General features: G+C 38.5%; 1 long non-coding RNA gene across 1 annotated transcript in view; it reads right to left on the reverse strand.

Moving 5' to 3' along the window:
* LOC121827182 (uncharacterized) overlaps window positions 1–25626 on the reverse strand; it is a 136702-nt gene that overhangs the window by 64283 nt on the left and 46793 nt on the right. The window contains exons 3-4 of the long non-coding RNA XR_013049033.1: window positions 22001–22081; window positions 3587–3771 (exon numbers count right to left, since the gene is read on the reverse strand). This is a non-coding gene — a long non-coding RNA (uncharacterized LOC121827182). The remainder of the gene's footprint in view (window positions 1–3586; window positions 3772–22000; window positions 22082–25626) is intronic.

Genomic DNA, 25626 nt, shown 5'->3' on the forward strand with positions numbered 1-25626 from the left:
GGAATATGCTAAGTTAGTCTGTGTCTTAGCTAGGGTTTCTATTGCTGTGAAGAGACATCATGAGCATGGAAACTCTTATAAAGAAAAACATTTAAATGGGGCTGGCTTATAGGTTCAGAGGTTTAGTCCATTACTGTCATGGCAGGAAGTGTGGTGGCACACAGGCAGACATGGTGCTGGAGAAGGAGCAAAGAGTTCTCATCGGATCAGCAGGCAGCAGGAAAAGAGACTGGGCTTGGCTTAAGCTACTGAAACCCCCAAACCTACTACCCATGACACCTCCTCCAACAAGGCCTGACCTACTCCTACAAGGCCACAGTCAAATAGGGCCACTCCCTAGGAGCCTATGGGGGCCATTTTCATTCAAACCTCACAGCCTAGCAACATACCATAATAAATCAGTCACTGTAGATTCCCCTCCAATAATCATGACTTCATTAACACTGGGTAATTTGCTAGGTTTCCAGAAACAGGAATGGTATCCCTCCTGTTGAGCAGGTGGTTAAGTACCATTAGAGAGCTGTTGGTTACCATGAGCCCCCACTGCAACCTTAGGGTTATGATGCCATAATGGTTGCTGATCTGTTAAATAGGTATCAAAGCTGAATAGAACTATTGGTCACCTCCCTTCTTTGGAAGCTTGTATGGTGCCTTCTGATACCAAAAAGATAATTCTCAGGGAGGGGCCATTCAGGTCAGTTCCTGCTCAGAGTTCTCTGAACCCTGTGTCTGACATGCATGGTGTCTTCTGCAATAGGGATTTACCTTCTACCTTTAGGGAGTAACCATACGTGAGCTAAACAAGAATGACACCAATGGATAAGCCTAACCTTTTGGAGCAAAGCCTATGAGGCTTCAGTCCTAAACAAAGAACTACAGGCCACTACAGAAAGCCAGAAGCAGGAGAGGTGCCCTTCCCCAGAGAAGCACACTGGCTGGTTTTTCCTATGCAGGAAAAAAAAAAAATCAGCCCTGAAAACATGCATACTGGTATAATTTTAGAAACTGAACAGGTCATATTTAGGAATATATATGTATATACATATAAATATACAAGCCATTAATTTGGAGGAGAGTGAGAATGAGTATATGGGAGAGTTTGAAGAAAAGAAATGAAAAAGATAAATATCGTAATTAGGTAATTATCTAAAAAAATATTTAAAACGTGAATGGGCCTGTTAAACTAGAGTCTCTCTTTGTACAAGTTTTATGCAAATGATTAAAAAGAAAATTACCAAGATACAAATGTTTTTGAGTATCAACCAGGGAAGATATTTGAAACTCGTGAAAGGCAAGAAGCCTCTAACGTTCTGAGAGGGACCAGGGAGAAGCCAAGGAAAGGAGAAATTGTAGGAGAAGGGAGGGTTCCTCAGAGGTTGTTTTCAGTGCAGATATCAAATGTTAGGTGGCTTGCCCTAGCAGATTAATACTGTGAGAGAAAACACGGCAGGTGTGTGTATGTGCAGGGGTGCATGTGCAGGGGTGTATGTGTAGGGGTATATTGTAGGTAGTGTATGTGTAGGGGGTATATGTGTAGGGGTTGTATGATTAGGGGTGTATTTAAGGGTGTATGTGTAGGGGGATATTCATGGCATGGAACTAGATTGTACTGATTAGAAAATGTCCAAGAACAAGAAGCAAAAAGAGACTAAAGATGGTTGTTGGTCTAAGGGAGATAGAAGATGGACATACTTAGAATGAGGAATTATCATAAAATCTTGAAGACATTCTACAAAGTGACTGGGCAATCCTCCAGTTACAAGTTAAGTTTTGGTTCCCTCTCTACAATTGAATATTGAAGTGTAGGATAATTAGAGTCTCATAATATACAAGGAAGGACTGAGAAAGATGTTAGTGACTGACTTAGGGAAATATTAATGTTACATAACTATTATTAAACTCAGTGACAAAGCTGAGACTTGAAATACATTTACAAGTATTAGCATAAAAATGTTTCATAGGAGGCGATAGCATTAAAAACAGAGAAATCACAAAAAGAAAAAGAGAAGAGAGAGAGAGATAGAGATGTAGAGAAAACCTACATTCATTTTTGCAGTGGTCCAAGATGCATTCACTTACAGTTTATACAATTAGTGAATAAAAATAACACTGACAGATGATGACATTACCTACTTAGTATTGCTTATTATTATAATTGCTAAATCAAATCCAGCTAATTTTGACGAAATTTTGATTCTGTGGTCTTTTCAAATCACTGTCTAGTTCTCAGTCACCTCGTAAGTAAGAAGCAAAGCCCAAAGAAAGGAGATGATGCCCAGAGAGGCAAAAGCAGTGGAGCCCCAGCATTTATGGGAAAGATCGAGTTTCAGGCTACAAGAAAAAAATAGAAAAGATGACTAAGCTGAAATCAGTTTATATCACATATAACCTGTGACCTAACCATTAAAACACTACTCAAGACAACTCTAGAACAGCAGAATACAGATATGCCTATTTTTTGACATTTAAATAACAATCCCCTTTGACTAAAATGAACACACAAATTTTCTTGTTCCTTGGCTTTATTTTAGTTCTCATCCAGGAAATTAATTAAGATTTTATGAGAAGGATGAAATCAAAAGGGAAAGAAAGAAAGGTATGTAACAAAATGCTTTGGCACCTATAAACACTGAGTAATTTCGCCTTTTTACTGTGGCAAAAGTAGTGATCTATCTCAGCATTCTTGGACCTTCTCCATCCACCCTATCTCCTTGCTCACAGGTTTTTCAGGAATTCTCTATGGAAACCATCTTATCCCAACACCAATTCAGAGATAAATCTATCTTGGTGATGTACATATTTATGTTAATTCAGCTCAGTATTATGTATAACAGAAATTGTCTTTTGTACAGAGTAAATTGTCATTGTCTCTATAACAGACTCAAAGATGCTAATTATTTGTTAATTTATTTTCCATCCAACCCTCAGTTTTCCCTCCCTCCTCTCTTTCCAGTCCTTCTCCCCCACATTCCCTCGGACTCCCCCCCACCCCAATCCCTACCCATTCCTCCTCTGTTTCTCTTCAGAAAAGGGCAGGCCTCCCATGGATAACAACAAAACGTGGCATATCAAGTTGCAGTAAGACTAAGCAACTTGCCTTCCTTGTATTAAGGCTGGGCAAGGCAACCCAATATGAGGAATAGGGTCCCAAAAGCCAGCAAAAGAGTCAGCGACAGCCCCTTCTCCCACTGTTAGGAGTCCCGCAAGAAGACCAAGCTACACAACTGTGACATATATGCAGAGGGCCTAGGTCAATCCAACACAGGCTCCTTGGTTGTCAGTTCAGTCTCTGTGAGCTCCTCTTATGAACCCAGGTTAGTTGTTGATTCTGTGGGTTTTCTTGGGATGTTCTTAACCTTCCGGCTATTACAATCCCTCCTGCCTCTCTTCAGCAGGATTCCCTGAGCTCTGCCTAATGTTTGACTGTGGGTCTCTGCATCTGTTTCTACCAGTTTCTGGATGAAACCGCTCTGATTAGCAATGCTAATTTTTAAGTGATGATAACTCTAATGACATTCTTGGTTTCGTGCATATGTGTTTTTTCTACCAGTAGCTAGGACCTTGTGCCCCATGGTCCAGAGTCTGCTCGCTGGACCCACATATACTCAGACTGACTTGGAAAGCCTTCATACTCACTTTTGGTAGGCAAACTAGAACACCTGGTTAGAAGATCATTCTGTATGTTCTGCCTTATCTTCTATGCCCAAACTTCCAGGTCCTCTTCCAGGATCTGAATCTATTGGTTCTGCCCAATTGCTGATACAGGAAACACTGGAAAAATGAATTGCAATTTGTAATTCTTAAACCAGGAAAACGCATCCCCAAGCTATGATCAGGTCATTTGCTGTCATTATTCATACGTCTGAGCTATTCATTCTCCCTTGTATTTATTAATGAAAACATCAGGCTCATATAAACTAGTTCAAGAGTAGTCAGCTAACAGGTAACATAATGAGACCTCAAAGTCCATCCATGTTTCCCTTCCATTCTATGGGCTCAAATCACCAACAGTGTCTTTCTTATCCAGGCTGCTTTTCATAACAAATTGCAAGTCAGCATCATCATCTTCAAATAAATAGGAAATGTTCATAAAATTTGGAAACAAAATCTGATAATGTACATGTAACAAATATAATAATGTCGCTGAATAGAAAGTTAATTCTGAACTAAGCTCGCACTTCTAATTTCACATAGCTTTCTGAAATACTGCTTTGGAAAGATCCAGAAAGCTGCAAAACAAAACGAACAAACAACAACAGCAACAGAAAACAAAACAAGGACTTGCTTTTTACCCTTGAGGACATTCATGGACAGAGCTAATTTCTACCATTCTGTTCCTCTGGATTTATGTCTCTTGATTGTTCCGCATATGACCGAATGCATTTTTAACTTTTTTTTTTTTTTTTTTTTTTTTTTTTTTTTTTTTTTGGTTTTTCGAGACAGGGTTTCTCTGTGTAGCTTTGCGCCTTTCCTGGAACTCACTTGGTAGCCCAGGCTGGCCTCGAACTCACAGAGATCCGCCTGGCTCTGCCTCCCGAGTGCTGGGATTAAAGGCGTGCGCCACCACCGCCCAGCTCATTTTTAACTATTTTTAAAAATGTATGTCAAACAAACTAAAAGAGTGTTTTGACTGCTGTATGTCTGTCCACCATAGAATGTACTGCCTATCAACAACATTGGGCCCCCCCGGAATGGAGTTAAGGTAGTTGTGAGCTGCCATGTGGGTGCTAGGAATGAACTCTAGACCCTAGCCCTGGGAATGAACTCTTGACCCTAGCCCTGGGCAGGAGCAGGAAGTGCTGAGTCAGCTGCAGCCATGAGCGAAGCCTTTTAAAATAATCACATGTACGTTAGTTTGTGAAAAGTTTCTGTATGCCTATACATCTATCTCATACAATAGGAAAGCACACCACTGAGGCTTTTTTCTGCTTTCCTTGTGTATAAGGGAAAGACCAACAAAAAGCATCAGCACACTGAAAGTTCTGTGAACTCTTAGGTGTAATTAGTTTGCTTCTTAAGCCAAGCATACTGGCAGGAAGGGTGTTCTTTCTGGGAAATACGGTCTGATTAAAAATCAGTTGCTTTTAGGCTGTATCAGCCTTTTGAATAATTGTGACAAAAGAAACAATTTTTTATCCTTTAAAGTGATATTCTGTTGTGCATCTCATTGATTCTAGTAGACACACAGACACAAAAAGACCCAACAATCTGTTAAAATATGAATGAAACTGAAGATAAAAAAGTAGTAAAAACAGTAAATCATTGAAATAAAAAACATGTCTTTTACTATCTTCAAACTCTCAGTCACGGTGTAGAATTTCTAGGAAACCGATTTAATAACACTAGTGCAGAATTAGGTATTTCCTGTAATATTCAAAACGCTCATTTCTAACTTTAAGATAGTTGACTTTTCTCACATTATCTAATCATTCGAAATTATTTAGAAAGGTTATGAGAAATTTTCTAAGAACCACAATAATCCTATCAGCAACCAATGAATGTGAAACATTGCTTTATATGTCTAATAAATGCATTCCTCAGTAAGGTTTGCCCTGGTTGCCTTTGTCTTATATTCCAGACTCACAAAGTTCTTAAACATGAGACTTGTACAGCTATCTCTGCATCACATCGCAAATCAGTCCCAATCCATCTTAAGCGGGATTTTTTTTTTTTTTTTTTTTTGCGCTTCTCCCCCTTTTCCTTCTTGCTCTTTTTTAAAGGGGGAAAACTGCTTTATATCAACAACCATCTGTGAGCCTGTCTCTCAGGCCATCAAACTCTCCCATCCATTACGGGAGCCTTCCTCACCTCCGCTGCATGACAGCACAATAAAGATGACATACTAATTCAATGACTTGTAATTTCGGCTAGACAAAGGCAAGAGCTGCAGCCCCTGCCTCTGTGCTAACGGCGGCATATCGGGGAAGGCAGCTATGCAAACACAGCACCGGGAGGGGTTTATGACAGCAGTTGAATGGGGAGACTGGCTTGGTGTTGCTTTTTATGGTTTTTGGCTCCATAATTTTTGGCTCTGTGCTGCTGGCCATGGCTATTGTGTCTGGATTCTGTGTCAGCAGCAGCTAATTGTTCCAATAATGTTTATCATAGGGATCCACCAGGGAGCTGTATATGTGGAGATAAGCTACAGGGCAATGATACACACTATCTTACTGATCTCTATACACAGAGCTTTTGCCTCATGCCAAAAAGCCTTTTAGTTTCCCAGTCTTAAAAAAAAAAAAATAACAGCTTAATCATCGTGCCAACAATAGTGTCTAAGGGGATGTAATCAGGTTCCTCTGATAATCTTAGCAACACATGAAAGTCATGCGCAAAAGCAGTAATTGAAGCAGTTGGCTCATTCGACCACCTGCTGTTGAAGTCACAGGTTAATCTAAATGAGGTCCTCTTTCGATGAAGCAGTATGCAAAGCATTTTTTATATCATAAACGTGCATTCCGGAAGCTTTGCAAAATAATAAAGTAACAGTTCATTAAATGAACTGTATGAAGTATCCTAGGCTTGTCCAGCTTCTCCCACTGCTGCTGGATGGTGAATCCAAGTACCAATTCTGTCCTCTTGTCTGTACCCCAAAGCACACTTCAGTTTGCATATGGTTTCAGACAATGGGAGTTCCTGAGACAGATGCCCAAATGTAACTAAACGTCAGGCAATCAGGGAGTCAGCTGCAGGAAAGTGAAACATTTTTCTTTGTCTGCTTTTGATGCTATTTCCCCCAAGATTACTAAATAGAATGTTGACAATGTAAAATAGCCTGAGAATTGAAAATTAAGCAGCTTGCCACAGTCTGCATTAGCCCATGTGCAAGGGATGAATTTCCTAATTAAACTTTTAACACCTGATTGCCATTGAATTTTTTTCTTGAAGGTTTTCAATCAGTCCTCATCTTCTCCCCAAACCTCTAAGGTTATGTAGTATTCAGTATTTCTGATAGCACTTTCTTTAGAAAAAAAAAAAGACTTTAAAATTATAGAAAGTTTAAATAAGACTGTAATGGAAAATTTTAAGTATAAGAGAAATTCCACTTTCATTAATTAAAATGCCTTATTTTAAGTAATTTTACTGAAAATGGTAACTGTCATTTATTGAGCATTGACTCAGCACGAGGTGCTAAAATAGGCAACATTATCTTATTTAGGACTCAGTGATTCTCAGAAATTGTTATGGCATCTGGAAAAATGGAAGAAAGTAATACTCAGAGTGAGGCTGTGGAAAAATCCAATCAATCCTATGGGTTGAGGAATCAGCTATTCGAGGAGAGAAAACCACTCAGCCAGAGTTCAAAGCACACGCTTTTCCTACCAAATGAAAAGGATGTACTTCATTTAGTGTAAAAGAAGATTAAAGACAACATGGTAAACATGTTAAACACAACTGGAGTTCTCTACCCCTCCAAAGACTGAGAAGAAGGCCTACTTGGGATGTATATGAAACCTAGTCTCAGATAAAATAAAAACAGCAAAAATTAGCAACTCATGATAATATAAACTGACTTATTCCTAAATTTAGTAATATGTGGGGCATGTGGATGAAAAATATTGTTATAAGACTAGAGACATCTTAAATTTCAATTTTTGTCTTTGTGTGTATTATGTGTACATATACATGTGCCAAGGCATATTTATAGAGCTCAAAAGACACTTTTTAGGAGTCTGTTCTCTCCATGTAGGTCCAGAGATAACACTCAAGTTGTCTGTTAAGCTTGGGGACAAATTTTTACCAACTGAGCCATCTTGTTGGCCTAGCTTTTTTATTGTTGTTGAATTTTTTTCTTTGTTTGTTCTGTGTATATAAAAGATAAAATAGTGTTCCTTTAACCTAAATTGGTATAAGATGATGAGCAATTAACATGGTAAATATAAAATTGAAGTTACAATGGTAGCTAACTTTGGTTATTAACTGATTACATCCAGAATCAGTTAAATCCAATAGCTGGCATTACTGTGAGGGATTTCCTTGATTCCAACATGAATGGAAGATGACTGTCTCTGTAGGAATTCCTTGGGACTATAGCACCACATTGGGGTGGTCCAGACACCCAGCCTCACTGATAGAACAAATACTGGATGCTTTGTCTTTCTATCACCAGACAGTTGTAAGACTGTTTGAATCACAGTGGGTAAGTCACTCTAATAAATTCCCTTTTACTATTTATATAGATAGATATAAATATTTAACAGAGATAGATATAGGTAGATGGGTGTATGTATATTCTATTACTTCTGTTCCTCTAGGGAACCCTGACTAGTAGAGTACCTAATCAATACTTGAAAATTTTTAACAAATAAATGAATTACAAATAATAAATGCAACCACATCAGTGAGCATGTTTAGCAGTACTTACTTTATTCCAGGCATTTAATAGTACACTTGTACTTTGCCATGTATTGTGTAACCACCTTTTAAGTTTGGAATTATCCCCACCTTGCAAGGGAGGAATTTGGCTATGAGATATTATATCGCTTGTATATGATGACATAATTTGGAAGGAAAAAAGTCTGCATTTAAGCCCACAATAATCTAACCACTTGCCTGGTGGTGGTGGTGGTGGGGCACACCTTTAATCCCAGCACTTGGGAGGCAGAGACAGGCAGATCTCTGTGAGTTCGAGGCCAGCCTGGTCTACAGAGTGAGATCCAGGACAGGCACCAAAACTACACAGAGAAACCCTGTCTCAAAAAAAAAACAAAAAACAAAAACAAAAAAAAATCTAACCCCTTAAGGAGGGAGTGCCTGAGCCAATTATTGGTGAGTTTTGAAAATTAAAGTTCTCTTCACTGTCAATAGTTCTTTACATTGCTCTCGAGGAGAGAAACTTTGTGTTTATAGGAGTTTACAAAAGAATTGCTATCAAGACCATAGCATTTTCATGTTTTTGGCATGTAGTAACTTTCTTAACAGCAAGGATTATTAAGAAAACAATACCCTAATAGTGTCAAGATCTTTGAAACAAATTGTACTTATATTTGTCTTGATAATTCCATTTGAAATCTGGAAGAGCTGGGGAACTGATATTTAAAGATGTATTTAGCACAGGGTTGCTTTAATATGAAAAGGCAACATTTCTAGAATATTTTTCATGATAATCTATCAAAATATGTAAAATATCCCCAATGCATTGTCTCTAGCTTTCAATACCTTACTAGTGTGTATCTCATGGCACCAAGCATCAGTAAAGTTTCATTTCTGAGCTTTGAGCAGTAACTGCCTATTAATTCAGGACTGATACAAATTCCTGATGAAAGTAAATTAGAAAAGAAGAAAAATATAACAAAGGGAGAGACTTGCAGTTATTATTATTATTATTATTATTATTATATTTTTATTTGATTGTGTTTACAGTAACTGAGTCCTCCTTTAACTTCAAGGAGCATTTTTCAAGAGTTGTTGGAATTGATTACATTATAAAATTTAACAAGAGGCTTAGATTTGACATAACTAATTCCTACAAGTCACATAATAAAATTCAGTTTTTTTCTATCACAAGTTATTTGGTATGTTCAACTGTAATGTTACTTGAATAATCTATTTAATGGTATTTATAAAATAATAATTTTCCATTTTTAACTATTTCCTGTTTATAAGAAAATGCACTATCCTTTTACAAGCCCACTAAATTATCAGAGTTCCTAGTTTCCAGGCCAGCATTTACATTCTAATAAGTGCAAAACTTACAACAAATCTTCTTGAAGCTAATGAAAAAGTGAGGTCATAGGTCAAATTTCTATTACCAAACTGAAGTGAAAAATAAGCTACTGTAGAAAATCACCTCATCGGTAACAGAGGTTTATAAATGGAAGTGTGTGTGTGTGTGTGTGTGTGTGTGTGTGTGTGTGTGTGTGTGTGTGTGTGTGTGTGTATTATTTAGTTCTGGTGGAATCATAACTGGTAAACTTGATGTTCTGTGCTAACAAGACTGAATATTGAAACCTCAAGAAATTCTAGATTCTAGCATAACTTCTGTCCCAGAATCCTGATGAGGGGCAGTGAGAGACTGTGCAATAGATAAGCACATGGATAGGACAGCTGGCATAAGGTGGTCTGGGCTCCTTGATGGAGAAGCTGCTGCAGTCATGAAGCTTAGTGTGTTTATTACACACAGTTGAACAGAGGGGTGAGTTATTTCATTTAGCTGAACCAAATGGCAGGGTTTATGGCATATACCTGAATCAAGAAGGCAGTTTTAGCTACTCTTGCAAAAGAAGTCTCTGCTGGAGAAAAGTCTTCAGGCTATAAATATCTAGGGGGAGAAAGTTATGGTAGGCATTTTCTGCTCACACAGTCAACAGGTGGACAGACACTGGCCTTTTGCCATCCCATGTGTCTTCCTCAGGGGAAGGCTTTTCCAATTTGCCACATGTCTAAGGCTTTGGTCCTTGATATGTCTGATTTATGCCAACAAAACACATTTACTCAGGACTTTATACCTTCAGGGATTCTTCCTTTCCCCACAAAGGGACAACCAGTCTTGAGGTAAAATAAAGAACATACATTTATGGATTTTGCTTCCAAAAATTCTATCAGATCTTACAATGAATGTTAGTGGAAAGTGCTGCTTCTAGCAGAATGCTCTTCATATTGCCATAACAAGACAAAATATCACAGATAAGGAGGGCATGGTGTAACTTTGATGGAGCCAATAACCATAACAACAAACATAAACAAAGGGCTGGAGAGATGGCCAAATGGTTAGGAGTACTAGCTGCTCTTCCAGAGCACTGAGATTTAATTCCCAGCACCTACATAGCTGCTGTGCGATGGTCTTTCTGTATGCCGTGATTATGAATAGCTCTGATTGGTTGATGAATAAAGCTGCATTGGCCTATGGCAAGATAGCTTAGAGGCAGGTAGGAAATCCAAGCAGATATACAGAGAAAAGAAAGGAGAGGAGAGAGAAGGAGAGGAGAGGAGAGGGGAGGGATAGGGAGAGAAAGGGAGGGAGGGAGGAGGGAGGGAGGGAGGGAGAAGGGAGGGAGGGAGGGAGGGAGGGAGGGAGGGAGAGAGAGAGAGAGAGAGAGAGAGAGAGAGAGAGAGAGAGAGAGAGAGAGAGAGAGAGAGAGAGAAGCTGCAGTTGCAGAAGGGGCAGCAAGATACCAGCAGACCAGTAATGCCATAGCCATGTGGCAACTTATAGATTAATAGAAATGGGTTAAGTTATAAGAGCTAGCTAGCAAGAAGCCCACCATAGGTCATGCAATTGGTAATTAATATTAAGCCTCTGAATGATTATTTTATAAGCTGCTAAGGGATCACAAGGCCAGGTGGAAGCAGAGGAACATTCTGGCTACACACAGCAGATAACAACAGTCTGTAATTTCGGTTCCAAAAGATCTGATGCCCTCTTCTGGCCTTTTTGGGCACCAGGAATGAACTTGGTACACAGACACACATGCCGGCAAAAAACTCATACACAGAAGATAAAATAATAGATTATTTTTAAAATAAAATCAATAATTATATACAATAATAATAATAAAAAGCAAACATCAGTATGCACATATCTAGAAAATGTTTATTTGTAAATAAATTTGATATTCATTACAATTGGGAATGTAAACACCTTTTTTTTTCTTTTCTTGTATTCTGTGTCTTTTACATCATGTGTCTTGATCCCATTCATTTCCCAGTCCCTTTGCATCTGTCCTCCACCCCTGCACCCCTGCTCACAAAGTACAAAAAATTTAAGAGGAAAGAGGGAGAAGTGGGGGGGGGGGGTAAAAATCTCATCATGGAAGGTGTAGTATGACACAGTGTGTCAAGCAGTAAACCCTCTGAGTATCTTGCAAGTGTTCATTGCAAAGAGTCATTGATCTGGTTTGAGACCTTTGTTTTCTATCATACTATGGATGCTAGGTCTTCACTAGGACTCTCCTTGGATATCCTGTTATTGCCCTGTGTTGTGGAGATCCTGAAGCTTTGGGTCTGTGGGTCAGGCCCTTCACATGCTCCAGCAGATCGTAGATGGGGTGGATGTTAGTGTGGGCCAAGTTAAACCAGGTTCTGGGCCTGGGCTACTGCAGGGTTGTTTTGCCTGTCAGCTCTCCCCTGTCCTTGCCATCAGGGTGAGCTCTCTGGAGTTGCGCTACCTAATTCACGTCTTGCAGCAATGATCAAGGGGCCAGTTCTTCTGCTTTCATGCCCCAGGATCTGTTCTTCCACACCTACACCATCAGGGCCAGCTCTATTGTGTTGCCCCATGTGTCTTCTCTATTGCAGATGGTAAGGGGCAAAGGGTAAGGGGGGGCATTTCTCCCCTAACCATACTATCTCATGATAGGCAAGTAGTGGGGGCAGCTCTCCCATGCTTACAGCTTTGAGGTTGGCTCACTCACATCTCTGCCAATAAGGATGGCTCTATTGTGCTACCCTTGTGAGGTGCAGGGCCTGCTCTCCCAAGTGTTGCATCTGGTGGGGGTCAGGGACAGTTCACCTTCTCTTGTCACCTCAGGGCCAGTTCCCCCACCTGCCTCAGGCATTGATGGGCAGATGGGAGGGACAACTCTCTCTTGCCCATGCCACTGTAGTACAGACGGGTAATGGGGGTAGCTCTTTTTTCAGGGCTGGCTCACCCATCCCTATGCCAACAGGCCTGGCTCTATTGTGTTGCACAGGCAAGGTGCAGGGCCTGCTCTCCCAAGTGTTACAGCTGAACATTTTTTTTAAAACATAATTTTACATTATGCATCTCAATCCTGCTCACTACCCAGTCCCTCCACATCATCCCCTCAACCCTGCGGGATGCCCCCAAATTAATGAAAAACAAAACAAATTAAAAAAAAGAAACCTCACTCCTCCATCTTTTAAACACCTCCCCATTCACCACAGTAGCAACAGGAGCTATGGTGCATCACACAGTATACCCTTTTGCTCAATCAGCCCCACCCACAAATGTTCATTGCAATGAGTCATTGGTCTGATTCAAGCCTTTGGCATACCATCATCACAAGTCCCTCACTCTTCTTGGATATCCTGCTGTTGCCCCAAGTCATGGATATCCTGTGGCTATCATTCTTCAGTACCAGTTCCTTCAAGTACTCCAGCAGATCATAGAAAGGGTAGATGTTAGTGTGCACCAACCCAATCCCAGGATGTGTGCTGTCTGGATGGTAACTGAGCTGGACTGTCCCAGCCAATAGGACAGCCCCCTCAGTCGAGGGGCAGAGTCATGGTGAGGGGTAGGGACATCTCTCCTGAGTGTGAGGGTGGAGGGGAGCACTCCCATGGGGGGGGCACGTATCCTAGGACAAAGTCCCGCCCCTTATAAACAACTTTTTATCAGAACTAAAAAAATCCAAAAGGCAGAAAATCCTTGAAGATATTCATTACTATGCAGAACTAGCATCCATAGATTATTTTAACCAATGGCAGCAGATATACTTTTCTCAGGATCAATAGAAAATTCATTAAGATAGATCATACACTAGGTCATAAAATGCATGGTAACAATTTTAAAGGACATGACTTACACTATATCAACTCCGACTGCATGAACTCAAAACTAGAAATCAGCAACAGGAAAATCCTCAAACACTTCGGCATCAAACAGCAAAGTTCTAAACAGCACAAGTGTAAAAGAAATCTCATCAGAACTTCAGAATTCCAGTGCTCTGCCTAACATTTGGCTGTGAGTCTCTGTATCTGTTTCCATCAGTTGCTGGTTGAAGCCTCTCTGATGACAACTGAGCTAGGCAACAATCTATGACTATAACAGAAAATCATTAGCAACAATTTCATTGACTTTTGTCTTTTTTTGCCAGGCATGTTTGATTGCATCCTAGGTCTCTGACTGTCCAGCCTCTTGGTCCTGGCCCTCCAGGCAGGGTCCGGGCTGGGCTCCCTCTCATAGTATGGGTCTCAAGCTAAACCAGTCATTTGTTGGCCACCCCATAATTTCTGCACCTGCCTTATGGGCAGGGAAATTTGTAGGTCAGAGGTTATGTAACTGGGCTGGGGTCCCAATCCCTCCACTGGAAGTCTTGCTTGGTTACAGGAGAGGGCCAGTTTAGGCTCTGTGGCTCCCATTACTAGGAGTCTTATTTATCATCACCCTCATAGATTCCTGGGAGTTTCCACTGCACTAGGTCTCTAGCTCATCCCAGAGGTGTCCCTGGGAGTCAGAAAGCCAAGAATACCACAAGAAAACCCACAGAATCAACTAACCTGGGCTTATAGGGGCTCACAGAGACTGAACCAACAACAGAGAGCCTGCAGGGGACTGACCTAGGCCCTCTACACATGTTATAGTTGTGTTGCTTTCTTCTGATGGGACTCCTAACAGAGGGAATATGGGGCTGGCTCTGACTCTGTTACCTGCTTTTGGGGCCCTTTCCTCCTACTGGGTTGCTGTGTCTAGCCTTAATAGCTTTACTGTAACTTGATATACCATTGCTGGCTGATATACATGGGAGACCTACACTTTTCTGAAGAGAAAGGAGGAGTGGAAGATAGGGGAGGAGAGAGGAGGAGAGGAGTGAGGGAGGGGAAACTGTGATAGGACCGGGAATAATAATTAATTAATTAATTAATTAATTAATTAATTGAAAAATATTTTCTGGGAAAAAATAACTTCAAAATTATTTCCAAATAAAAGCAAATAAAGGCACAAGCATCAAATTTTGTGAGATACAATGAAAATAGGGCCTAGAAATATATTTATAGTATTGACTATACATTAGGAAAAAGAATTTCAAAGAAAAAACATGAAACCTTACAATTTATGAACTCTAGAAAAAAAAGCAAGGAAAGCACACACAGACATCATCATCATCATCAATATGTACAAAAGGCAATTAAATTTAAAAAAAGGGAATTGATAGTGAAAAATGAAAAAAGTACTTGTATACAGACATATAGATCAAATTATCAATCTAGCTAACTGAACACTAAAACAAAACATAAATAAAATACCAATATCTAAGCATGAGTGAGTAGGTATCAACACAGACTTCATGAACACAACAGAACAACACATTAAAAACTATGAAGAAATCTATGTGCACAAATTTTATAGTCTAAGTAAAATTGACCAGTTCTTTAAAAAGCAAAACATGCTAAAATACACACCTGAAGAAATAGAAACTCTAAATAGGCCCATGTCTCTTAAAAATTAAATCAGTAATAACATTCTAAAACTGACAGTATCAGTCTCCCACTGTTTTTATGGTGAAATCTACCAAATATTCCCACCCCCCCAGACAGGGTTTCTCTGTATAGTTTTGCGCCTTTCCTGGAACTTGCTTTGTAGACCAGGCTGGCCTTGAACTCACAAAGATCTGCCTGCCTCTGCCTCCCGAGTGATGGGATTAAAGGCGTGCGCCACCACCGCCCGGCTGAAATCTACCAAATATTAAAGGAAAAAAATTACACAAATTCTTTATTTTTGTTTTTGTTTGTTTGTTTGTTTGTTTGCTTGTTTTCAAGATAGGGTTTCCCTATGTAGTTTTGGTGCCTGTCCTGGATCTCGCTCTGTAGACCAGGCTGGCCTCAAACTCACAGAGATCTGCCTGGCTCTGCCTCCTGAGTGCTGGGATTAAAGGCAAGCTCCACTGCCACCAGGCTACACAAATTCCTTTTACTCGCTTTCACATATAGAATCAGAGGGCATACAGTTTATCTAATTCTGAGACCAATATTACCTTAATACTAAAACTTAATAAAGACATTACATAAAACTATACACCAACATCTCTAATGAACAGAGATGTAAAGATCCTCAAAGTGAGCAGCACAGAATTTGAAATGATTTTCATGTAATTCTTACAAATTTTCATATTCTTTCAATTTTTAATGTACCTCTGAAGTGAGCACTGAGGACATTTTTAAAGACCAAAACTTACTGAAATAATAAATGGGATAGTGAGGTTTCTATATACACATTTGATACACAAAAGTTAGTTGTTTTCTTGTATTCCAATTATGAGTAAATGGATTTTGAAATTTAAAACAGTGAAAATTTTATTATGCAACCCAAGAAAATACTTTAGTAAGTTGTATCAAATAAACATAATAAATACATGTAGCAAAGTCTAAAACTCTGATGAAAAAGTAAAATAATAAAAAAAAACTAAAAAAAAAAATGGAATAGCATTCCATGACTTGGCACGGAATACTTACCATTGTGGTGATGTCAGATTTTAATCTCTGTCTATAGCTTCGATGAGAACCCAGCCCACATGGGCCAGGTATATTTTAGGCATAAACAAATCTTGATTTGATAGTTCATTTGGAGAGGTCAAAGACCTATGGCATGAGGTATTTTTAGATGAAGGGCTCACAACTGTCTGTCTCAAGATTTGCTATAAAGCTATATTGATTACCATGTGGTATTGTTGAAAACAAACAAACAAAAAAACAGTAGATCAAGACAACATAATGGAGACCCCAGAGCATAAGTTTAGTCAACTTACCTTTATAAAAGATGTAAATGGTGTGTTTGCTGAAAAGATTACCTTTCTGGAGCAATTTCAATTACATGTACAGAAACTATCCTGGCACAATCTTACATTAAAATCAAACAAACAAACAAACAAACAAACAAAAAAAGTGGATCATAATCTTCACTGTAAAATGTCAAACTATAAAACTCCCTGGAAATTAGGTCAATTTGGGTAAACTCATAGATTTCTTTTAATATAATGCCAAAGGCATGATCCATGAGAAAATAAGAGAAACAGCTAGATTTTCAAAACTAGGAACTTCTCTGAAAAAGACACTGATAAGGACTGAGAAGACAAATTACTTGACCTTGAGAAAACATTTGTAAAGAGATAATCTCATAAATGTCATTTATCCAAAATATGCATGGATTTCTCAAAACTCAACATTATGGTAAAAGACTCAAAATTGATACCTCAACAAAGAAAATACAGGGATAGTAATTGTAGGGGAGCATTTATAGCAGGGAAATGCTTAACAAATGTCACGGGGGGGGGGCTACAAATTAAAACACCTCTGAGGACTGAGAATGGATAGGTCAATGGATGCAATAAAATGACCCCTAATGACATCACTCTATGCATATCACTCAGTTCTCAACACTCCATTCAATAGGTGGGAATTAACATAGAGATGGGCAACTGGACAATGCCCAGAGAGTGAGAGGCAATGGAGAACCTAGTCATAATGTGATGTCTTCACCATAGCCCTTCGCTCAAGATTCAGGAATACAGATGGAAAAGGAGGCAGAATGATTGCAAGAACTGTAAGTGGTGGATGACTCCAAGAAAAGAACATCTTCAAGACATGACAGACTTGGTGTATATACGAACTCACAGAGCCTGGAGCAGCATGCACAGGACCCACACATTCCAAACCAGATCAATTACCAGTACTGAGCAGGGGAAGTTGGCACAAAATCCCACCTCTAACTAAGAAGCTATTTGTATTTGGTACTTTCTGGGAAATGGGAAATCAGTTTTTCTCAATGGACTATAACTAGGTATATCAACCACGCTCCAGGGCAGACCCCATGCTCAGGAATAAATGGTCAATTCAAAATAGACTAAATGTTGTTGGTTTGCTTGATTTTTTTTGGGGGGGGTTGATTTTTTTTTTGTCTTATTGGTGTTTGAGCAAGTGAAAGAGAATGTGAGGGAGAGAGCTGAGGCTGGATGATGAGTGGAGAAGTCAAGGAGATAAGGAAGGAGATGGGGATGGACTTAAAACTTGATCAAAATATATTTTAATCTGGGTGTGGTGGTACACACCTTTAATCTCAGGCCTCAGGAGGCAGAGGCTGGCTGATCTCTGTGAGTTTGAGGCCAACAACCTGGTCTACAAAGCAAGTTCCAGGATAGCCAGGACTGTTACAGAGAGAAACCCTGATATATATATATTGTATATATATATTACATATATGTTATAAAATGTTTAAATAAAGATAAAATGGATATTAAAAGTGTAAAACACAATGTACAACACCAAGATTAACTTCTAAACTACATTAATAATTTTGCTGCTAATAATATTCCATTATAGGACTATAGGACTCTCCTTTGCCTTAAATGCACCTCTCCCAGGAAAACTATCGAAAGCTGAACTTCTGTCTTAGGTATTCTTTTGCTGCAAAGAGATACCATGACTATGGCAATTCCTATAAAGGAAATAATTTAAGTGGGGCTTGCTTAAAGTTTCAGAGTCTTAGTTCACTATCATCAAGGTAGGGGACATGGCTGGCCGTATTCAGGAAGTCATAGTGCTGGAGAAGCAGCTGAAGAGTTTTACATCCTAATCTTCACTCCAACAGCAAGCAGAAAGAGACACACTGAGCCTAGTGTATGCTTTTGAAATCTCAAAGTCCACATATGGTGACACACCTCCTCTAACAAGGCCGCACCTCCTAGTCCTATTCAATCTACCAACTGTAGGCTAGTCATTAAACATATGAACCTATGGGACCATTCTCATTCAAACCACCACAGCTGTGGAGGGCGCTGTGGGTGAGAATGCAGCAATATTCTTTCCACTTCATTTTGCTGTTAATTTAAAGTTTCTCTAGAAATAAAACTTACTGCTAAAAATAAAATTAAGAGGATTTGAAAAATTAATTTTTCATGCAACTATCAAGCAGTTTATGTAGTATGTAAACCTGACTGTAACATACTTAAAACAATGCTCTCTTCAACAAGCATAAAATGTATAACTTAAAATAGGACCTGAGGTGTTTTTATTTAACTTGAACATGAATAAATATACTCTAAATTTTAATTGTGATGGATTTCTTTTAAATTATATGGGAGAAACAAATCTATCATTGCAATGAATTAGAGTCAAATAACCATCTCCTGATTCTAAATATTCGGTTGTATATCACTATCTGTACAGCAAAATTGTGCCCTGCTGATGGACATTCATCAGTTTCCTCAAAAACAGTATTGTTACCTACTAATATTGGCTGGAATACAGTCCAAGAACACAGCCACAGGAAGTAGGAAGAGACTGAGACACACTGGGCTTGAGCTTCTGAGACCTCAAAGTCTATCCTCAGTGACAAAATTCCTCCAACTATGCCATACCTATTTCAACAAGTCCACACTTTCTGATAATGCCACTCCCTATGAGCCATGGGGCTATTTTCATTTGAACTACCACAATGAAACAATTATCTACTAGTGTCACTGATCAAATATCAGTACCAGTTCTTGGTAGCTTCCTCTACTCTCTTCTCTATGACCTTGCAATCTCTATAACTAGAGATGAAATGTATATCCCACTTTAACCTGGGATTTGGCCACATAAACTATATTCATATATGTGTGTGTGTGTGTGAGTGTGTGTGTGTGTGTGTGTGTGTGTGTGTGTGTGTGTGTGTGTGTGTGTGTGTGGATATATGGGCTGGAGAGATGGCTCAGTGGTTAAGAGCACTGACTGTTTTTCCAGGACTTGAGTTCAGTTCCCAGCACCCACATGGCAGCTCACAACTGTATGTAACTTGAGTTCCAGGTTATACAACTCCCTCACACAGACAACCATACAAGCAAAACACCAATGCATATTAAAAAAATGTACTGAGTGAAAATTTTCCAAACAGACAATAGCCTGAAGCAGATATCAGTGCTCTGCTTTGAAAAGAAGTCTCATGAGTAGCTACAACCTACAACATGGATTGTAGAAAGAAAGCTATTAAGTAAAAATGGATCTGACCTCTATCTAACAGCAAAGTTCACCCAGATATACAACATGAAGAAGAGCCACACAGGCAAGCCTACCCTGAATCAACCAACCTAATCCAAAATAAGCCACACATGGTTGACATACATAGGTACAAACAAAACACTCATTCACATAAGAGAAACATAAATCTCAAAAAATAAGATAACCTGATCTATGAATTAGGGAAAACATGGATTCCATTTTAAAGATTTTTAAGAAAAATAATTTCCAAAGGCCAGGGATGTGACTCAGTTAAGAGAGTCTTATTCCCATCTTGTTATGCAATGTTCAGTTGATATCACTGGGAAGAGCACTGGATTTGGGGGAGGTGGAGGGTAATAGGGAGAGGAATGGAGGGAGGGAAGGCTGCTGATGGAAGGTATTTTATGAGAGAAGAAAAAAGAGAAAAAGAAATAAGACAATTAAAAAAAAGGAAAAACATAAAAGAAAGAAAGTTCATTAATGCCCCCCAAAAGCATGAGAACACCCAGAGCCTTACTGGCTTGGCAAATTAGCCAAATTGATGAGCTAAGGGTTTATTGAGAGCTCCAGACTCAAAAAATAAAGGTAGGGAGCAATTGAGAAAAGATATCCAATGTTGGCCCTGAGCTTCAGACACACAAACACACATAAATATTAATTGTAACTAATGCTTTGGGGAAAACTTCAAAATAGGGTCATAAATATCCTCTGGAATCACTACATCATTAACCTTCCATGAGATTGAGAGTTTGCAAAATGCCAACTAATAGTAAAGAACTATTCCAACCATGTTAGATAACCACCAAGTATCAATTATAAGCAAAGCAGGACCTAGGAAAAGAAAAAATACGTCTGTCCTCTGAAAGACTTGAAAATCCAGACAAGAGAGAAAGAGGATTCAGACACAGCAAGCCTACTAATGAACCCAGAAATCTCAACAGTGGTATCTACTCTGCTTTTATCCTTACTTAACTCATTCTTTCTGGCAGAACTTTGCCAGTGAAATCCCATCCAGTCCCTAGCCCCACTTGAATGTACCCCAATCAGTGGTTTGAATAGAAGCTTAAAATGTAACATATTATTTATAAAAGCTCTGCTGTGATCATGCTTTCCTGTTCAGTTTAAAAGCTAAGTATTTAGTGATACGTAGGTTTAATAAAATAAAATTCAAAGCCATTTCAACAGTGTTTATGGGATATTGGGCTAGGCACATGAAAAAAAAAAATGAGATTCAATAACCCACAAAACCAAACACACTCATCTCAGATAGTATTACAGATTTGGCGTGCTTCAGAGAAATTGCAATTAAAATAGAAATGCACATTTGAAGATAAGGGAAAATCTAAAATAATGCCTACATTACCGGTTAAGGAATATGATGATTTTGTTGTTGTTTTAAATGTTAGCATTTAACAAACCTCCCTGGATGGCTTTAAGCCTCCAGGACACAGGCAGCTCCCACACCCTTAATCTTCTGTTCAGCTCTTCTGCTGAAGAATTTGACCTTCGTGATGACAGGCTGCTTAGGGAGTTTTTGCTTCCCCAGAACTCTGTAGTGGCCTGATGACACACCTATGATGGCAGCAGCTCCAGTCTTATTTTGTGTTTTGTTTGTTTGTTTTCAGCTTTAACCCGTGTCTGCTCACTGACCAATGCCCACTGTAGACAAATTTCTAAATGGTCTTAATAAATAAAAAACATGGAGCCAGAAATTTGGATTAAAGCCTGAGAGAAAGATCAGAGGAATAGGACAAACCATGAGCTAACCTCACCTCACCAACTCCACAGCATCCAAAGAGAACTTCTTCCTGTATATTCACATTTATACGCCTTTTCTGTTCTGTTCTCCCATTGGCTCTCTTAGCCCAGCTACATCACTTCCTCTTCCTACAAAGCTCTGTCACTTTCTGTCTGTCTGTACAGACTTCCAGACCTCAAAGGTTGGTACTGGGATTAAAGGCAGGTGTCACCACGCTTGGCTCTGTTCCCTAGTGTGGCCTTGAACACACAGAGATCCTGCCTGTTAAATGATAGGATTAAGGACATGTGCTACTGCTGCCTGGCTTCTTTGTTTACTTATAATAGCTTGCTATTTCCTTTGATCTCCAGACAAGCTTTATTTATTAAAGCACAAATAAAATATCACCACATTTCAGCACAAATAAAATAACACCACAGCCCATGATTTATCTAGGTTTACAATTAGCCAGAAGCTCTTGTTTCTTTTTAAGTGGCAATGTCATATCAACTTGTCCAAAGGAACCTGTATGTTACTTGTCTAAGTTGACCCCTTGGTGATGACAGTCTCCCACATTACCACAGCATCATGGTTTCTTGTGGTGCTTACCCTGGAGTTGCCAGATCTTCCTCAGTCTGGATGACACAGCACGGGCCGAAAGGTGAAGATGATGTTTTCATACATAGAAACCTGATAAACATTAAGTCAAATCAGTCTTACCAGTCTATGGACCAATACCTGTAACTTTCATCAATTTCAATTAAAATAAATTGCTAGTAACGGAGAGCACTGCATTCAATGCTCTTTTACAGACTTGTTAGTTACCTAAGATAACAGAAGCAATGTATCTATTAATTATAATGTACAGTAGTGATTTGTGAACAAAAGTTAGACCTTAACCACTACCATGTAAACTGAAGATCAAATGAAACAAAGTGCATGCCTTTATGTTTGCATAGTGTAGGTTTATCTGCAAAATGCTCAGTTAGATGCTTGACAGTCTTGATGGGTGCTTTATTGAATGGATCATTGTGAAAATGCAACTTGGCCTTTAGATGACCATTTGTGGGCTCCCCCCAATCAAAATCACATTGCTTTTAATAGAGCTTAGAACTAACAGAGTTTCTAAAGGTTTCATTGAAACCTCCCTATTACTTATCTCTATAAATAACAGTGTTTATAACAGCTCTCTCTAAGCTTTTCTCTCATTTTCTTGTCTAATAATATGACATCTGACATTTTTATTGAAAAGAAAAATGACCAAGAATTAATCTAAAGTAAACTAACAGTTGTGGAACAGCTTTGCAAATACATAGTAATATATAACTATTTCTTAATCACATCTCACTATATAATACCTATTTTGAACACAGAATAAATACAACTTGGCTGCAAAGTATTTCTCAAGTATTTTTATTATAACTTGCACTTAAAGAAGTTTTTTTTTCCTCCACATGATATCAGAGTTACTTATTCTAATTTTGTTAATACAGAAAACAGTAGATAAAAGTATGCTTTTACCAATTAAACTTTAAACAATATAACTACATTCAAAGATGCAGTAACTACAATAGCATTTATAATAATCACCTACAATGCTGGCCGGTGGTGGAGCACGCCTTTAATCCCAGCACTCGGGAGGCAGAGCCAGGCGGATCTCTGTGAGTTCGAGGCCAGCCTGGGCTACCAAGTGAGTTCCAGGAAAAGGCACAAAGCTACACAGAGAAACCCTGTCTTGAAAAACCAAAAAAAACCCAACCAAACAAAACAAAACAAAAAAATCACCTACAACAATATAACCAACAGAGCTTGATGCCTATAAGTAAAGCACAAATCACTACATAATGTCTCAGACCACAAGAAGAAAACCAGCACATGCAATTCTTCCTATAGACAGTTTATTTTCTTCATATGCCATTATATTCTCCTTTCTGTTGCTGTTATTAAACACTCATATCTAGAGCAATTTGGAGAGGAAAAGTTTTATTTGGCTTATACTTCTAAGTCTGAATCCATCATTGAGGGAAATTAGGTAGAAACTTAAGGTAGGAACGTGGAGCAGAAGCCATTGAAGAACTCTTCTTTCAGTTTACCCCATGACTCACTCAACAGTTCATGTTTAGCTAGTCTTTGTGTATAGTATACTGCCCACAGTGACTTGCCTTTTCCATCAGTTAATAAACAAGACAATTACCCTATAGACATGTCCAATTTGATCTATGTAACTCCTCTACCAAGGCTTTCCTTTCTTATCATGCTAGGCTGTATCAACTTGACAATTAATGCTAACAAGAATATAAGCCTATATAAATTTAAGATCGATCTATTCATTTGGCCAGAATATTGGCCAAGTTTATTTTTTTAATTATATGCATGGGTACAAGAGGCTTCCTTTATACAGCAATGCTAATATATCTATTTGTTTGTGTCTTTTTCATATGACATGGGAGTCATGACTGTTCAGGTGGTATTAAAGTTTATAATGGTCACTGAACTGTGATTTCACCAGTAATTGATAAAATATTGAATCTAAACCAAGAAAAATAATTGAACAGGAATTTCAGTGTTTAAAGATTTCTCAAACAACATTAAAATGAACCCACAATTCATATTTATTACAAGGTCAAACAAACAAATCCAGAAACATCTTTCACCATTGGCAGTTTTCTGATCTTTTCTGGTAATCCTGCCAGACATTCTTCACCAGCCAGTTTGTCCTCCTTCTGTAACTTATGCTAGCCCCTTCTGGAGTTCTCACACTGTCCTCAGAGGTCTACTGATCTGCCTACACCCACTTTCCTAATATTGCATCACACAAGGTCTGGGCACTGAATTTGAAAGGCTCCACCTACTTCAGGAAATGGGTTGGAGAAGTATGACAAATCTTTCCCTCTTACTTCTCTTTCCAGTCTCCTTCTGCACCCCTGGAGTATAGCTGCAATTTCAAGAACACTTGGTCAGGGTGGCCTGCACCCAGAGGACACAACACAGTTACATCACTATATTTTAACTAACTGAGCCGATCAGCTATGTCATTATATTAATGTCATATTAGAAACAATTGTGTTCAATATTAAGTTAAATATTAGGATTATTCGAGAGTAATAGTTTTTGCTCTGGCAACCTACATTTGGCTCTTCGAATTTTGCCTTTCAAATAAGAAGTAATACTGAATTTCTATAGTCTTAATTTATATGAAAATCTATATTCCAGTTATATAAATTCAGATAGCAATTATAATTAAGGGAGTGAAAATAATAAATATGTATAAAGGATAAATAAGAGTATGAAGGGAAAATATACCCAGAGAAACTACTTTAAAATCAAATTCTAGGGAATATTTTAAGGGAAAAATAGAGTGGATTAAAATTATAGTTGATAGTGAAAATTGATGCCCCTGGAATAAAGTGGAGAAACTGAATATTTATAAAGTAATTACAAATAATTAATTTTATTTAAAAGACATCATTAGGAAGTTCTTACAGCATTATAATAGTTTCATAAGTAGCATAGGTGAATGGATCATTGCTTGCAAAGTTAATCCACACAGCATAAGATGCATCTCTGGCACAAAAACTGTGAAATACCATGGCTTTCCTGAAGCCTTCACAGCCTCTTTGTTTATTTTATCTTCTACTTCTAAAGTAAATATTTTCAAGTAAAATAAACAACCATTGTCTTCTTTTGTCTGGGTCTGTCGTGGGTTTGTTTTTAAGAATAGAGGTAAAATTTACTAGTGTTTCCAATTTATCATCAAATCTGTACCTGGAGTGGAAAAAAAAATGATGGCTTTTTACTGCCTGTGCTTTGGACTCCTACTCTGGAATAGTGTTAATATTAAACTTTAGTGTTTTCTTAAAAAGACAATTTAGTAAATGATGTAATCACCTGTTAAGCAAATATAAAGTATAAAAGAATGTGCATCTACCCAATCAGCTCATAACACTGTGTTGTGCTCTTATTAAAATTTTATTGAATACATATATAGAAAACTAAATATTGAAAATTTCAGTTTAAAAAAGAAACTATTGATTAGGGGCTTGGAATGGCTTATGGATAATAACACTTGCCATCTGTTGTGGTTTGAATATGAAATGTCCCACAAAGGCTCCTGTGTTTGAACACTTGGTGCCTGGCTGGCAGCATGGTTTAGGAAGATTGTGGAGACTTTAGGAGGTGGAGCTTTGGAGAAAGGATGTCAATGGAGGTGAACTTTGAGGTTTTCCAGCCCAATC

This window comes from Peromyscus maniculatus, chromosome 2 (assembly GCF_049852395.1).
Source record: "Peromyscus maniculatus bairdii isolate BWxNUB_F1_BW_parent chromosome 2, HU_Pman_BW_mat_3.1, whole genome shotgun sequence".
NCBI classification, from domain to species: Eukaryota; Metazoa; Chordata; class Mammalia; order Rodentia; family Cricetidae; genus Peromyscus; species Peromyscus maniculatus.